This window comes from Triturus cristatus, chromosome 6 (genome assembly GCF_964204655.1).
Source record: "Triturus cristatus chromosome 6, aTriCri1.1, whole genome shotgun sequence".
NCBI classification, from domain to species: domain Eukaryota; kingdom Metazoa; phylum Chordata; class Amphibia; order Caudata; family Salamandridae; genus Triturus; species Triturus cristatus.
In genome coordinates, this window is record NC_140589.1 from 1,869,343,095 (window position 1) to 1,869,360,081 (window position 16,987).

The window sequence follows — 16,987 nt, forward strand, 5'->3', positions numbered from 1 at the left end:
TCTAAACTCACCTTTAAAATTAGTTAGTTGTGAAAGAAATGTGGCACTCAAACAGCAGATTATCAGAGCCAGGATCTCTGTTCTCTACACCTCTCTCCTCTCAGCAGAACCAGATAATGGCAAAGTTTCCCTCTATTTTTCCACACATATACATGTTAATTTCAAATCTCACTGCTTCCCCCTTTTTTTCAAATGTAATCACACATTTCTATTGGTTGAAAACCAACCCTTTTCCAAAAGTACCCTTCCCCCTACTGGACTTCTGCCTAGTACCCTTCCCCCAACTTGACTTCTGCCTGCTACCATAGCAACAGCTCATGGAACACTGCTGTGTGGAGTTAGGTCAGAAGTTCGCCACACAATGTTTCAATTCCACAGAGCAAGAGTGCTTGACTTTTCAAACCTTACAGCAAATCCATAGTACTGTTCTTTGGTAACACATTTTTCTGTACCAATACAAAACATGCTTCTATTATTTTACACATACAGCCTAGTTTTTAGTGTAGAATGGTATGAAACAGCCAATCAGTTCTTTTTTTTTTATAAAAAAATATGTATGCCTCCATTTCCAAACTGTCTTTCATTTCTTTTTACCATTCTACTGAATTACACCTCCTGAGTGCATCCAGTTCTCCTTTGAAGATGTTCACAGTGTGGATTGTAGGACACAGCTATGTCTTCTGGAGTGAAAAATTTGCAGAGAAAAGAGGTACGGTGAGAGACCTTGCTTTGCCAAATGTAGACATCAAATGGATTGGTCAGAGAGGGTTAAAGTGGCACCAATTAATGCCTTTGGTGAAAACCTTTCAACATCTCCCACAGCCTAACCTTATTATTGTGCACTGTGGTGGTAATGATCTAGGCACTTTAACTGGGGTAGGTCTGGAAATGCTTATTAAGGACACCTTTGTGCAATTGATGTTGCTTTTTCCACAAACTGCCTTTGTATATTCTAACATATGCCAAAGGCAAAAGTGGAACTGGTCCAACCAATTTTGTCCGCAGATTGACAAAGCAAGGAAGCACGTCAACAAATCTATTTCTGCTTTCCTCAGAGACTATGGTATGGGTTCCATTTACCACAACAACTTGCGTTACGACATGCAAGACATTTATAGAAGAGATGGTGTGCACTTCACTGATGAAGGCAACAGAGTCTTCCTCTTGAACCTCAGACTCTGCATCGGTACTTACTTGTAGGTACCAAAAAACAAACAATAAACACAAGGGCTCTTTTTAGAGCCACCTTATATCTAAACACTTAAATGCGATTTTTTTTTAATTTGTTTTATTAAGGTTTTTTTCGGGTGCGCGCTGGGTGCGCGCACTCGGCGATATTTTTTAACAAAATATTAATCTTTTTTTTTGCCCTACAAGGTCCTACTTTGACCCCCTTACAATGCCTACTGGGTCTATTTCTACCCACTCTGCCCCCTTTTCAAGTTCTCCCCCTTTGTTTATCACCCCCTCTTTATGCGATAGACAAAATGGCGGCCGCCGCTTCCTGATTTCCACCGATTCGAATGTTTACTAAGATCTAACAACCAATCAGAATTGCGCTCGCGCACGGCGAGGTGCGCGCACCCAGCGCGCACGGAGCGCGCTTAGATATATATATATTGATTTAAAGGCTATTTTCTCATAATCTACTGAACAGATTTACACCAAACCTACAAAAGGCACTTCCTTGACCTGGTGACTACCTCTCTGCCAAATTTCTAGTAATTCTGTTCAGCCGTTCGGGCTGTAGCCCTGTCTAAAGGTCCTATGGAAAAATGCATGGGGAAAACGCGTTTTGGGACCCCCCTTTTTTCTCAGCCCCCGCTTGACGAATCCCCCCGAGACTTTCAGGGTAGGAGCGGAGCGTAGCGCCCCACCTATTTTGAAAAATTCACGAGGATTCGTCGACCGGCGCCAAAGTTATTCAAAATAGAATGTTGCGGATTTCCTATGGAAAAGGGGTCCTAACTATAACTACCTACTGGCGACCGCCAGTAGGTAATATATATATATCAAAAAGGGGTTCACTTCCACAAGATCAGGAAGAAGGCAGCACAACCATCCGTGCTTTTAGGTACTTTTTATTAAGCTGTAAACAACGCGTTTCAGCCTCGAGCGGCCTTCATCAAGTTTACTTTACTTTTGTCTGGTCACCATTTTTAAACATCAAATAGCAGCAAGTGGCATATGATTAAGAGTAATTGGACTCGAAACGCGTAATGCCTGTCTGGCTTTTACTGAAATAAAAGGATCTGTTGGAAGCAGTTGGTGTGGCCTGTTCGACGCTGCTGTAAGAGCGTGCGTTTCTTTTTGATATATATATATATATATGTGTGTGTGTGTGTGTGTGACCCAGCTCTTCGTGACAAGCAAAGGTGTCATTCTCTTGCGCTATGCCCAGTAGTTTCTTACAATAATTGTTTTCAACCACTTGCAGATACGTTACATCAACATAGCTCCACATCCAGCACCACAACCAACCTTAGAAATGCATTTACAGTTTTAAATGCCAATCATACACTTCACTGGTTTGTTGTCCAGTTTGGATGCAAAATGTAAAAAAGCAGTTTGAGTCTATAAGTATAGACGTTTTGAACTACACATCAACTGAGCCCACTTGTCCAAGCCATTACAAATGACAGCAAGAAAACCGAAGGCAGTAACTTTTCATATTATATGGTTTTGTACAGCAAAATCTAGATCTCATTTTATTAGGTCTAAGTCATCCATAAACTTAAAGTATCCCTCCAATAACCTTTGTAATCCAATTGCTGCCTTTGACATAAGTACAGGATCACCTGCATGAAAAGAACAGGTTTATACTGATTACATATTTTAGGATATCCTGATTTAGGTCTTTCAGATGGTTCTACAACCAATTAGTGTATAATAGAAAAAGAAGGGGACACTATATTTGCTTTTATCTAGCGCCCCTTGTTGCCCCAGAGGATAACAAACCCATAATGCCAGGAGCCTGTGGCATTACCAGGCTGTGGAGGATCAGCAGAGTTCCTAGAAAATGCGTGGCAGATGAACTTGGCAACAGCTGGCTCCTATCTTTGTGACAGGGTTAGTGGAGTGGGGGCGGTGCAACAGTGGGGTTTGTGGCATGCTTGGGCCAACTTTCCTAACCCTTCACTTGCCTCTTGTCTGAGGGAGGCTGCTGTCATTCAGGGTATTCAGTGTGGTCCTTACAGGAGCTGGTAGGCGGGGAGACCAGACATCCGTCATTTAACTGGGGATCTCGGAGGCGCTGAATAGACTGCTCCGGCATAGTCTGATTTGCTTGGTGGGACACAGGGATCCACTCAGAGGGGATTGTAGAGACGATGCGGGCCTGCATCGAATTGTGGGCCCTCCCTGTCTCTAGCAGAGGTGGGGAGGGTGTGCCTGGCAAGTACCCCATCTTCATGAGAACTTCGGTCATTAAGTTCTTGGCTGAAGTGAACAGCTTTGGGGTAGTGACCCCTTGTTTAAGAGGACTTGGCTAACTTGCCCCTCTCGCTAGACCCAGCACCCAGGAGGGACTACTGCTTCATCAAGGAGCTTGGAGGATGACTTCCCTGGCCATGAGCTGGTTCCAGTGGTACTACGAGGGAGTTCAGGCTTACGTCCTGTAAGAAGTGGAATCTGTATAATATAACATAACAAATAGACAAGGAAGAGGGAGCAGCAGGCCCCAATGGGATAGCGAGAAAGAGGCCGAACGCAACAGACTTGAGATAGTGCCCTTGGATGTTGGGGACCAGGCCTATTAGAGGGCCAAAAAGAAAAGAAGGAAATAGGGTTCCCTTTCAATTCAGTCCCCATTGAGTCACCAGCGTTCCACAAGGGTGGAGAGCCCAGTGTCTGTTAGAGCTGGCATCCAGGATCATGCTGGCAGAGGTCGTCAAGACCACTCAAGAGGTGCTATTGGCTTAAAGGTAGCATAGCTGACAAAAATGATAGGTCTCAGGAATCTACTTGGTCATCCCCGAAAGAGGCACTAAACAAAGGTCATCGACACCCATCTTTCAGGAATTTCTTCAGCATTTTCTTAATGGAATCAAAGATGAGATTGGCACAATCGGGGGAGAGGCTGAAGGAGTATCTAATCCAACAGGATGGTACAGAGCTGGGAACGAGAGTCAACAATATGAAGAATAGTCTTTATGAAAGTTTGGAAGAAATACGCCTAATCAGGAGTAGGGTGCTGATCCTGGAAGAACAATATAATGTTAATCCTTCTCAAACAAGAAGACCTAGAGAACCGTTCCTGGTGGACAAACATTCATGGCAGGGGCCTCCTTAATCAGGCAGAAGGGTGAGATTTTGAAGCTGTGTACAGCAATTGATCCACCAGATCAAAGGCTGACCAGAAGACCCACCAGCCTGCTTTGATGGGACTTGCACAGTTGCAGCATTGGGTCCTCGCAGGGAAGCTCCTCCAGACATATTCACTTGAGTTTATTTCTCTTAAGAAAAGGAGGAAATTATGTCACTCACAAGATCTAAAGTATTTGTAGAATATGGCGGACCAAAATATAAGCTTTACCATGATTCAGCTCCCACAACACTCAAGAGAAGGGGAGAACATAGAAAAATCAGTGACTACTTGGCCAAGCAAGGTAAGCATGTTATACTATCAATGGCGAGACCTATTCCACCTTATTTTCACATTAAACAACATGAAGCACTACACTACATATCTTGAAGAGGCTCAACGAATACTGGGAATCATAGAAGACATAAGTTCGGCAGAAGTAAATCCGCAGCCCGAAAACGTTTTTCCAGAGAGTAATAAAAGACAGTGCAACACTTCAAATGAGGGCTCAACCCCTTCAGAAAAATTAAATTGAAAAGGGTAAATTTGGTCTCCAAGAAAAAGTCCAGAAATTTTGGGACTAACATATGCTCTGAATGAAGAAGGGCAGGAAGAAGGCGACGACCGAAGTGACAACAGAAGCTCTACGAATTAGAAAAGGCCTCCAGGGGATCGACAGGGAGACTGCCAATAGGCATCCATGCTTGTGGATGACGGATTGTGTGGTCCATACCATCGATACAAACTCAAGATGACCACAACCGAGACCAAGAGGAAGAAGATGCAATTCTGTTTGTTTGGACTTCACTGTAAGAGATCAGGGAGGGATTTAAGAAGTGGTGATATTGAGGGAGTAAGATTAAGTGAACTAATATTGACTTTAGGGCATCCAAGAGGGAGAGGAACATGCATGGAGTCTGGTAAAGGACACCTGGCCAGTGAGCATCGCAGAAATATAAATGGAAAGGTGTGCACAAGTGAAGTGGGTTACCATAGACAAGAAGAGGAGAACAAATAGAAAAACACCACCTTTGGTTGTAAAGACTAACATACAAGCTGCACTTATACCATGAGTAAGGTGAAAGTAGCTAGCTGGCCTTAATGTAAAGAGGCGTAATGCCCCAGTTAAGGTTAAGCTTATCATTAGCCTATTGAAGGAGAGCCAGACACATATTTGCCTTTTCCAGGAGACACGCCTGTTTAAGTCTGATTGGCCCAAAATTAATTCCATGTTATTTCTGACACAATTCTCTTCACACACTGCAAAAATCAATGGGGTAACCATCCTCTGTAGCAGATCCTTTCAAGGGCATAATATTTACTGGGCATCTGATAGGGCTAGGAAGTAGATGGGCTCTATTGAGAGCTCTGGACTTAACAGGCACAGTATGTTCTCCTCAAGTGTTTTTTTTTAATATTTCTAGATGCAATAAAACTTTTTCCGAACGTGTGTCTTATCTGAGTTTTCATAATAAGCCCAAGCTTGGCATAGTACAATGTTTAAAAACATACAAGGATTGTACTAGAGAGTTTGGATGGAATTCTAAAGAGCAACTGTTGATTGCTTTGCAAAAACCACTTAAGCCGGTAACATCAACCCCTTTGGGAGGATGGGTCAAACGGTTATGACGGAGGCGGGAATTGTAAATTTGAGGCACATTCTGTCAGAGTTGCGTTAGCATCAAAGACGTTTCTACTGGTTTTGAGTTGAAAGATGTTATGAAGACTGCAGATTGGTCCTCTGATTCTATTTTCAAAATGTTTTATTATAAGCTGATTGCTAATGTGGTGGTGAAAAAGCTGTATGAATAAGCCTAATCTGAGCCTCTCGTCCTGCTACAAAAAGAAACATTTTCTAGCGATGCCATCAATAATTTTCAATGCTATTCAGGAGATAGAAGCAATGATTTTCCTACCAATATGTTTTAACTGTTAAAATCATTCAGTGTTATGTAACTATTACCATTGTATGCCTGTGGACTAAATTTGCTGTAATTGACCCTCGCTGCTGTTGAAGTTTTATATTTGTGGACAGAGGCGACTTCACTCCTTGTCTTTTCAGAAAACAATCAAAAATAGGAGTAATGGTCATCCTTGGGGTTTAAAGGGTCGTGTTTGACGCCGGACTGGAGGCAAGATTCGAGTTCCTGAAATGTGTGTGTGATGGATGAAGTCAGCGACCAGAGATTTCCTGGAAGAGGTTCTTTTCGGAATGTTTTATGAACTGGTGGTGTTCTGGATGTTAAAGAATATCGGTGCACAATTTAAGCGCTGTGACTCTTACATTCTATTTGAAGTTTAAGTTAAAGTGACAAGTTAAGTGTTGGGGACATTTGTCTGACTGGGAAAATAAAGAGGAGGGACCATGGCTACAAGATAAAGTTCCAAGACATACCCCATAAGCCAGGAGGAGGTCTCTCCATCATCCACAACGATTCGATTCACTACATCTCTTCTGCAGACAAAAACACACCATTCATAGAACACATGCACTTCACACAAACTGAAAAAACAACATTAAAGAAACCCTTGCATATAGAGATCCCCAGATCGCGCACCACTTTTTGCAACCACATCACTGACTTTGTGGCTCCTATCCCCATCAGCTCAAAAGACTTCATCCTCCTTGGTGACTTCAACTTCCAGCTTGGATCTGAACTCTGCATCCCTGCTCAAAACCCTCAACGTCAGACTCGCACAGTTTCTCCAGGGCCCAACGCACAATGCTGGCCACACCATGGTCCCCATATTCACCTCCAGCAACAAGATCAGATTCAGCCAAACTACTCTGTTCACCTGGATGGATCACTCAATCAGCACACCACTCCGACTATACCCAGCACCACCAGACACAGAGGGAATAAAATAACTGAAGCAGACTCGACCAACATCCTTGAGACCAACCACCCAAACCCCACCAACGATCAAGACGACGACATAGCTACTTTAAACGTATGGATATCAGGCTATACTGACGTCCTAGCACCCGTCAAGCACACCTAACAATGGAGATACAACAAGCAAGCCAACTGGTACACCAACGGTATTTGAGAATCCAAATACTACTTCAAACGACTAGAAAGAAAATGGAAAACCAGCCTGGACACCACTGCCAGAAACACATACAAGACTACACTTGGACACTACCACCTACAAATCAGAGAAACAAGAAGAAAAACCCTAGCACTGAGAATAGAAAAGAGCTTCAACAACTGCAAAGAGCTCTTTACCATCGTCAAAGAATTTTCCAACCCCACAGCCACAATCAGCCCCATCACACCATCGCAAGAACTCTGTAGCAACCTCTACAACTTCTTCCACAAAAAAATCACAAAGATCTACAACAACTTCAACCCTCAGCTCAACCCAGAAGACATCATTAACCAACTGCCCACCACCACATGCAGGGACAAACCACTAACTAACTAGAACCCACTCACCATCGAAGACACTGCCCTAATCATGAAATCCAACTATTCAGTAGTCCCCACAGACCAACGCCCCCAAAACATCTACAACTTAGGAGAATTCGCAATCAACCACGTGCTCACGTCCATCAACACTTCCATCAAATGCACAACCTTCCTGGTCTACTGGAAGCACACAGAAGTCAACGCCTTCCTGAAATATCCATTGGCCGACCCATCTCACTGCTTCCCTTCCACGCCAAAGTCATGGTGAAGGTGATCAACTAGCAATTTTCCAGCCACCTAGATTATCACCAACTGCTGGACAGCATGTTTGCAACAAACACAGCACACAATCCTCCCTCATTGTGGCCATTGATGACATCCGAACCATCCTTGGGCAGGTACACACCACAACTCTCATCCTGCTCGATATTTCCACAGCCTTTGACACCGTCTCTCACCACACCCTCATCTCAAGGCTGCACTACACAAAAATACAAGGACCAGCTCTAAAGTGGCTAGCCTCCTTCCTTACAATCAGAACACAGATGGTCAAGCTCCTACCAATGTATCTGCAGTGTCCACAGGGATAATCACTAAGTCCGACCCTCTTCAACAGCTCGATGGCAACCCTCGTAGGCAACATCAGGGCCCAGGGAATCGACATCATATCCTACGTTGATGGCACACAGCTCATCCTATCCCTTACAGATAAAACCAACACCACCAGAAACAAATTCATAAACAGCATGACCAGCAAGGCAGACTGGATGAAACTGAACTTCCTAAAGCTTAACACAGACAAAACGGAAGTACTGATCTTCGGAAACAATAGCTCACCCTAGGACTCCTCTTGGTGACCAGCCGAACTAGGACCCACGCCAATCCCATCGAATCAAGCCAGAAACCTAGGACTTATCATGGACACCAAACTCACCATGGCACCCCAGGTAAATGCCGTCACCACATCTTGCTTCCTCATTCTATGAGTGCTAAGCAAGATCTTCAAGTGGCTACCCCAAACCACCAGGTGCACTATAACTCAAGCCCTCATCACTTGCAGGCTGCACTATCGCAACTCATGCTAGGCCGGAATCCCAACCCACCTCTATCATGGACTCTAGACCACTCCGAATGCTGCCATCCTTCACCTCCGTCGCCGCAGCCACATCTCTCCTCACCTCCGAGAGCTCTACTGGCTCCCCATCCGCTGCCAATTCAAGTTACTCGCCCACACATTCAAGGCCCAACACAACCTTGGACCTGCCTACCTAAACCACCACCTACACTTCTACCAACTCACCAAACAACTGTGATCTCTGTCTCTCTCACTCTCGCGCACATATCCCACATATCCACAGAAGCAGAACTGGAGATCGCTCTTTTCTCTATATCCCCGCCAACATCTGGAATGACCTCCCCTAAACATCAGAACCTCTTCCTCACTACTAGACTTCCACAAGAAGCTGAAGACCTGGCTGTTCAACTAAACCTACAGATCCCTTCCAGCTGACTCACAGCCACTCTCACTTGACCTACACACTTGCTCAATTGCCTGGATACCCTCAAGGGTGACGTAACATGACATCTCTGACTGTTAAAGGAATATGGATGCACTGATTTGTTACTAAGCTTATACAAAATGTAGTTTGATGTATTAACTGTTCTCATTGGCTGTTGTAAATTCTATATCAGGACCAGAGGCTCTAATTATGCTTCTCTTTCTTTACTCTTCAATTTTTCATCAGTCAATCATATAAAACTTTTTCAAACACTACATTTCCTATGACCAACTTCTAGTCACATAGTCAACCATAGAGTCCCACCCCTATATAGCCCTCTTGCAGCAATACAGCTTCCTCTTTCTTTGCTGCTTTGCAGCCTGTTAAGTGCATTCCTCTATTATTGGGCATTTGATTTATTACTGTTATCTTGAATTGACTATTGTGATCTTTTTTCACATGTACCGTGCGATTTCTACTGTTGAAATACTGTTCCTGTTTACAGTGGTTGTTTCATTTTTAGGTCTCGCCTAGGCAGCGCGCTTGCGCTGCTCTAGGAAGGCCTTTAGCCATCAGTCCGCTCCTTTTCCACACACTCGTGCTTGTGCTGGCATCCATCTTGCGGGCGCAAGCAGAGGCGCGCGTGGTAATTGGCAACATATGTCTCTCGTGCTGCCGCTGCTCGCTCCCGCAAGGCGGATGCCAGCACAAGCACAAGTGTATTTGCCTGCGCCCCTCTGCCCTCGGGGGATGTCTATTTTTGTCTCTTTCTCTGTGTCACTCTTTGACTTTTTCGGTGTCCCCACATGTCTTTCTCTCGGAGTCCCTGTTTCTCTTTGTACTGGCTCTCTCTTCTGTCTCTTTACCCCAGCCGCCCTCGGAGTAACTCTACCTCACTGAGTGCATTTGTTCCTCTTGCAGTCTACTTTTCTCGGTGTCACTTTGTGCTGTTCTCCGAGTGTCACTCTCTGTCTCTTTCTTCCATTGCCACTCTGATCCGTCTCTCCAGGTTGCAGTCTACCTCTTGTACTCACTGGCTTCAGTGTGATTCAGTCACACTAAGTCTGCCTGCTTTCCTCTTTCTTCCAGCGCCATCAGTTTTCGTCTTGATGTCACTGTCCTGGCTTCACAAGCTTTCAGACCTCCTTCTCACTCTACAAAGCCTTTGATCAATGTTGCTTCTTACGGTCTCTAAGTAACAACTTTTCGCTCCCACCCTACCTGTCCCATATCTTTTTGTGAGTGCGAGTTTTTAATTAATGGGGGGGGGTGCACGTCAAAGGCTTCCTCCACTGTAACAAATACCTCCACTGCTCTTTCACCCATCCTCTCCACCTCCCTACCTCCCACATGGCGCCCCTCGTGCGCCCCTACAGCGTTTTGCTCCACCTCACCATTCTCCAAGCCGGTGGAGGTCTCGCAGTCAGAGATGACCTGCTGGGGCTTCCGTTGCTTCCTCCTGGACATCTCCCTCCTGTAGGTGTCTGCTCTCGTCGCACCCTGGGTGCCCCCGGATGCAGTGGGTGCTGCCTGAGGCGTCGGGTCGCGTTCAATGTGCTCCACACACAAAAAGCATTGGCATAGCCAATAGGTCTCGCTTTTGGGACCTTATAAGTATTTAGTTATGCAGCACAATATCCTTGCTACAACAACATCAACTGTTGCATGGCTAAACACTTATAAGGTCCCAAAGGCGAGACCTATTGGCTATGCCAATGCTTGTTTGATATTGCTGCTAATGCACTGGGTGCGTTGCAGGTCACTTGTGCGTTGTGTTGAGGGATCCGCACTGGTGAAACAGGAGAGTTTATCCTCCCAGCAGGGCGGAGTGCTGCCCCGCCTTTGTTACTGTGTTTAGAGGGAGAAGGGGAAAGAGGACGCGCGACTGACTGTAGCGCAGTCCTCTTTCTGTGTAAATGATTGGGCAAACCGCGCACATACGTGGTGGCCACATTGCTTGATTCTAGCTTTAGCAGCCAGTTTGTGGATGCAGTGAGATGCTTCCCTTTCTCTTGCCTCAGGCCTTCGTTTTTGGCTCCCCACTTACACCTTGGTGGGTTGACTTTCTCCCCCAGGGTTGGTAGATATTCATAGGCTCTGCCTGGAGTTTTGTAGCAGGTCCTCCCTCCACATTTTAACTGTTTTACAACCACACAACGTGGTTAGGCTTGACATGCAGTTGGGGTGCGATCAGCTTACTCCTCCTGAGTTTCTCCTAATTAGTGGATTGACCTTATCCTCCTGCCCTTTGGTCCTATTCTCTCCCCTTAGGCTCTTCTATCTCTAGTGGGCAGATTTTAAGGATGGCTGAGTATTATGATTATAATATGGAGGGCTATTATTATGATGACCCTGGTGGGTCTTTGGAGCAGGACCTGGTGGATGCGCTTTACACTGGAGTACAGTATTCTGTGAACAAAGCCCTGGTGAGGGCCATTGTATCTCTAAAGCGACATCTATGTGGGTATGCTCAATGGGTATGCTCAACAGCAAGGTTGGCTTCCAATGCCCCCTTTGCGAACTGGAGGTGATCAATCGGCCTTGCAGACCAAGGCCAGTGCGAAAACCCTAAGGGCCCCCACACTGCAAATTTTGGGTAGTCTGCGAATTCTCGGGAGAAAGAGCACGATTATAGCGGTCCACCTGTACCCACAGTTCCCGACCTGTGGCAGGATGACTCCAGCTCTACTTCTTCTCAGATCAAGGAGATGAACTAGCCCCTAGTAAGCGTAAACGCAAAACATGCCACACATAACACACCAAGCTAAGGTGCTCATCTTTGAACCTAATGAGATCATCCACCCGAAGTCTACTGTGTGGCTCCCACCACAAGAAATGGCGTATTATGTTCAATCCCATATCTGACAAGGGTTTGACAAGGATGTCAGAGCACGGCTGCGATCCGAGTGCTCCAAACCAGACCTTCCAGGCAAGGTCACTAACACACCTGAGGGGGCTCCGACCCAAAGTACTTACCTGAAAAAATATTCTAAGGATTCGAACAAAGGTATTGATCGGGCTTGGTGCGGTGCCAAGATAAGCTACTAGATGTATCAGGTCCTCTAACCAAAATACTTTAACTAGGTTACCACGCCAAGGAGTAAACAAATCCCACTAACCTGTCTTGGTCGACTTGCCCCAAAGAGCTATTTGCCAACTGGGAAATGCAAACTACGCCATATCCAGCGAACTACGCCGGTCCATCCTCCTCAAACTCAACCCGAACCTCACCAAGCTTGTGTCTTTGGGTTCAGGTCCCATAGCCCAAATTCGGTCGTTTGGAAACCCCTTTCTAAAGGAATTGTCGAAGTTTGTAGCAACTTTCAGTAAATTGGATAAGGCTCATGGGTCACTCAAAAAGTTATCCTGCCCACCTTTTCGCAGGGTGGAGGCTTCTGGGGGCAACATTTGGACATGATTATCAACAAGGCCTGCAGCGAGGCTTTTATCAACAAGACAGAGGTGGATACCAAGATTCCTTCAACAATTCCAACTTCTACTCTCCCGCCCCAAGCCAAGAGGAATCGTTTCCAGAAGGGACGATAGAGTGTCACAAGGCTCTTCCCAGGAGTCTGGTTCCACAGGTGAGCATAATTCCACTTTCAGAGGAGTTGCTGGGGGGGCAGGACCAGGTTATTCCTGCACAAATGGCAGAGTATAACACAAGAGGCCGCTCAAGGTTACAGGTTAGAGTTCTATAACTTTCTGATGCAGACCTCTCCCACCACAGTGTATTTTTACCAACAAGAGAAAAACTTCATCTCCTCCAAGGTTTAAGCTCTACGGCAGAAAGGCTCCATAGAGGTGTCATTTACCCAGCCAAACGGGTTTCTCCGTTGCATTTTCTCACTGGAAAAGAAAGGAGGCGGTTCCCGCTAGGTGCTGGATCTGAGGGATTTCAATGGTTGGTTCGTTTACCATTATTTCCAGATGGAACGTATCCATCTCCTAAGGGAAATTCTTAAAGAGATAGATTGGATGGTCTGGGGATGGATTTAAAAGACTCCTATCTAACCATCCCCAGTTTGCCACTTAATCGACGATTTCTTCAGTTGCTCCCGCAAAGTTATTGTTACGATTACAAAGCCCTCCCTTTTGGTCTCTACTTCGGCCCTTGGTGCTTCACAAAGGTCATGAGACCGGTGGTGGAATCCCTGAGAGCCTGAGGTGTTCGTCTGATCATCTATCTATACAACATCATTACCATGGCTCAATGCCCTCAATGGTCCCTAACCCACTTGGAGTGGACAATTCTCCTCATCTAGGATCTCAGCTTCATCATAAACGCTCAGACGTCGATCCTGACTCCCTCTCAACAATTGGAGTTCTTGGGTTTTCACTTAGGCTCACTCCTGTCCCAACTAATCCTGCCTCTCTAGAAAGTTGGAAATATCAATAAAGAATTGACGTGGACGCTGAGCAGGTAGACTGTATCCTTGAGGTCCTTAGCTTGCATTGTGGGCCTGTTAGCCTCATCGATTCAGGCCATATTCCCCAGTCCCCTTCACTATCACACCCTTCAGAGACTCAAAATTCAGCATCTCCGAAAGGGCCTCAGTTACTCAGAACAGATTCTTATTTCAGAGGAGGCGAGGGCGGAGATGTTGTGCTGGGTGGATCATACAGAGGCCTGGAATGGCAGGATGATTTTTGCCTCGACTCCAGAGATGATAATTGAGTCCGATGCCAGCCGGTGGGGTTGGGGTTATTGTTGCAGTTCCATTTCAACAGGGGTCATTGGTCCAAAGCAGAGCTGGATCTCCACATCAATTGATTGGAGCTTCTCACGGCTTTGTTTGTGATTCGGAGCCTCGCCCCAGAAAAGTCTATTTGTTGCATGCTTCTTCATATGGACAACATCTCAGCTGTGCGTTATGTGAACAAACCGGTTGGGACAAAATCCAGCCTCCTTATGGAAATAGCCAAAGATTTTTGGCATTTTTGTCTCCAACATTTGATATTGGTGGTAGTGGAGTAGCAAAGCAATACCAGTGCGGAATGGCAGTTGTGTAATCTTCTGGACTTCAGCGACTGGAGACTCCACTCAAAAGTATTCCATGCGCTTCACTGTTCTTGGGGACCATGTTTGGTGGACCTTTTTGCATCTCACCTTAACCAGCAGATCCTGAATTTTTTCAGCTGCCTTCCGGCAGCCCAGGCCACAGATGCATTTCTTCAAGACTGGTCTCCCTTCCTGGACTATGCCTTTCCCCCATTCATGATGAGTCCCAGGGTTTTGGAAAAGTTGAAATGCCAAGGAGAGGAGCTGATCTTAGTGACTCCAGTTTGGTGAGCACAGGCGTAGTTTCCGGTAATTCTGGAAATGGCCTGTGCCTGTCCGATTCTGATTCCTTTCTATTGGAATCTTCTTCTGGATCCAGTGGGCCTTCTACACCCACTAATCCAGTCGGAACACCTCTCTAACGGCATGGAGATTTTCCAGGAGAGATGGACTCTCCCGGGACTTTCACAGGAAGCTAATGCTTTGATCGGTCAAGTCTGGCCCTCAAGCATACACAAACGATATGCATCCACTTGGAGACAATAGTGTTGCTAGTACCGTGAACAGGGTTCAAATTCTGTTGGAGCGGATTATAGTTTTATCATAAACATTTTGTCCTCCTTGCCCTCCGCTAGCATTGCCTATCGAGCAGTGATGAACTTTAGGTCTACTATTTCGGCAGGTTATTTACCCATTGATGGTAAACCAGTAGGCGAAAACCCAAAAGAGGTATTCGAATGGTAAACCCACTCATCCTAGATACTGTTTTATGGGACGTCAATATAGTCCTGAGATTTTTAGATTCTTGGCCAGACAATAAATATCTGGCGGGGATCGTTTTTTCTCCTGAGGGTGTTACCTTCTCGATTTCTCGACAGACCAAATGTAATTCTATTAGACCTGGCATCATTGGCGTGGGTTTCCCCTTTATTTTTGCCTTTGCCTCCTCTTATTTTGCTGTGTGTTGGACTTTGTTTTTGCTGATTTGGGCACTTTGCCACTGCTGTTCAGTGTCAAAGTGCAAGCGCTCCCTGTAAATTGTTGTAATGGATTGGTGAGTCCATGATTTGCATATTTGATTTACTACTCAGTCCCTAGTACAGTCGTTGGGTGTGTCCAGGGCCTGTAAATCAAATGCTGCTAGTGGGACTGCAGCACTGAATATGACACCCACATAAGCAGCCGGTAAATGTAACTCAGACCTGCCACTAGTGTCTGTGTGCAGTTGATATTGCCATGTTGACCTGGCAAGTGCACCCACTTGCCAGGCCCTAACCTTCCCTTTTCTTACATGTGAGTTACCCCTGAGGTAGGCCCATGTTACCCCTGAGGGCTGGGTGAGTTGTATGTGAAAGGTAGGACATGCCCTGATGTGTGTGGCATGTCCTGATAGTGAAATACTGCCAATTTCATTTTTCACTATTGAAAGGCTATCTGTCACATAGGATGGAATGGGGAGTTTACTTATAACATTTTATAAGTATAACTGCCCGTGGGAACAAGATGGGAAAATAGACTTTTAATGATGGGAGGAGCGGTTCTTGAAGGCTACCTATACATAATACGCCATGTAGCTAATCTCTGGGAGAGAACAGTTCGCCGAGTAGTCAGTCACACACCATACGCGCCGGACATACCCCTGTGGGAAATAAGACCCTTCGCTGCAATTTCCGACTGTCGATCAGACGTTGGAAGGAGGGGGGTTGTCTACTTCTGGGAGACCTTTATAGGGATGGACAATTTATAACACAAGCAGAAGCATGAGCTGAGTTTGACCTGGGAGCGGCAGATTTCCTGCAATATGCCAAAATTTCAACAGTAGCCCGGGAGTTGTGGCAGAACTTTCCCTCCGATCCCCCCTACCACTTATATACTAGTGACAATGTTATAAATGGCACAGGGGCGACTCCTTATAGCGCACCTCTACCGAGCGTTATGAGAGGACGTCCCGCAAGGTTTGAGTACGACCCTGTACAAGAAGGCCACAGACAGGAACAGTCTCCTCCTATACAATAGTCACCACCCCAGGGCCCTCAGGAATAATCTACCTTTTGGGTAGTTCCTCCGTATTAGGATAAATTGTAGTACCTTGGCTGACTACAAAACAGAGGCCCAGTGCTTACAACACAACCTGAGAGAGAGAGGCTAACCGGGACACCAAGTTAGGAATTCCTATAAGAGGGCTATGAACAACCCAATAGAGGCACTGCTTCAGGTCTCAACTAAAGAACAAACGGAGGTCCTTACTTGTGTCACTTCTTTCACAACCAATTCCTTACTAATCAAAAAAATCATCAATAAACATTGGGGTATAGTGAACACAGGGGACCTGAGCCTCCCACAACCGAGGTTTGCCTTCAAGCGCACACAAAACCTTAAAGACCTCTTAATACATACTAGGCCCAAAATGAAGGAACAAGGGGTCCAGAGGACTCGGTGGGACCTACCACCGGGCACCATCCTTGTGGGATGTGCTCGGTCTGTGATCAGACGAGCTCCGTCAGAGAGATCATGCTCACTGACACTTTCACGTGGCGGCTCATGAGACACATTAACTGCAATACACCTAGATGTATATATATGATCACATGTCCCTGTGAGAAAAAGTATGTGGGGATGACAATGAGGCCGATAACGTTACGCATCACTGAACACAAGAGTAACGTGTGATGTATGAGAACCACCACCAAATTATACACACATTGCAAGGACCTCAACCACTTGGCAGATTCTTTGAAATGGGTGATACTTGAGGCACACCCTAAAATCA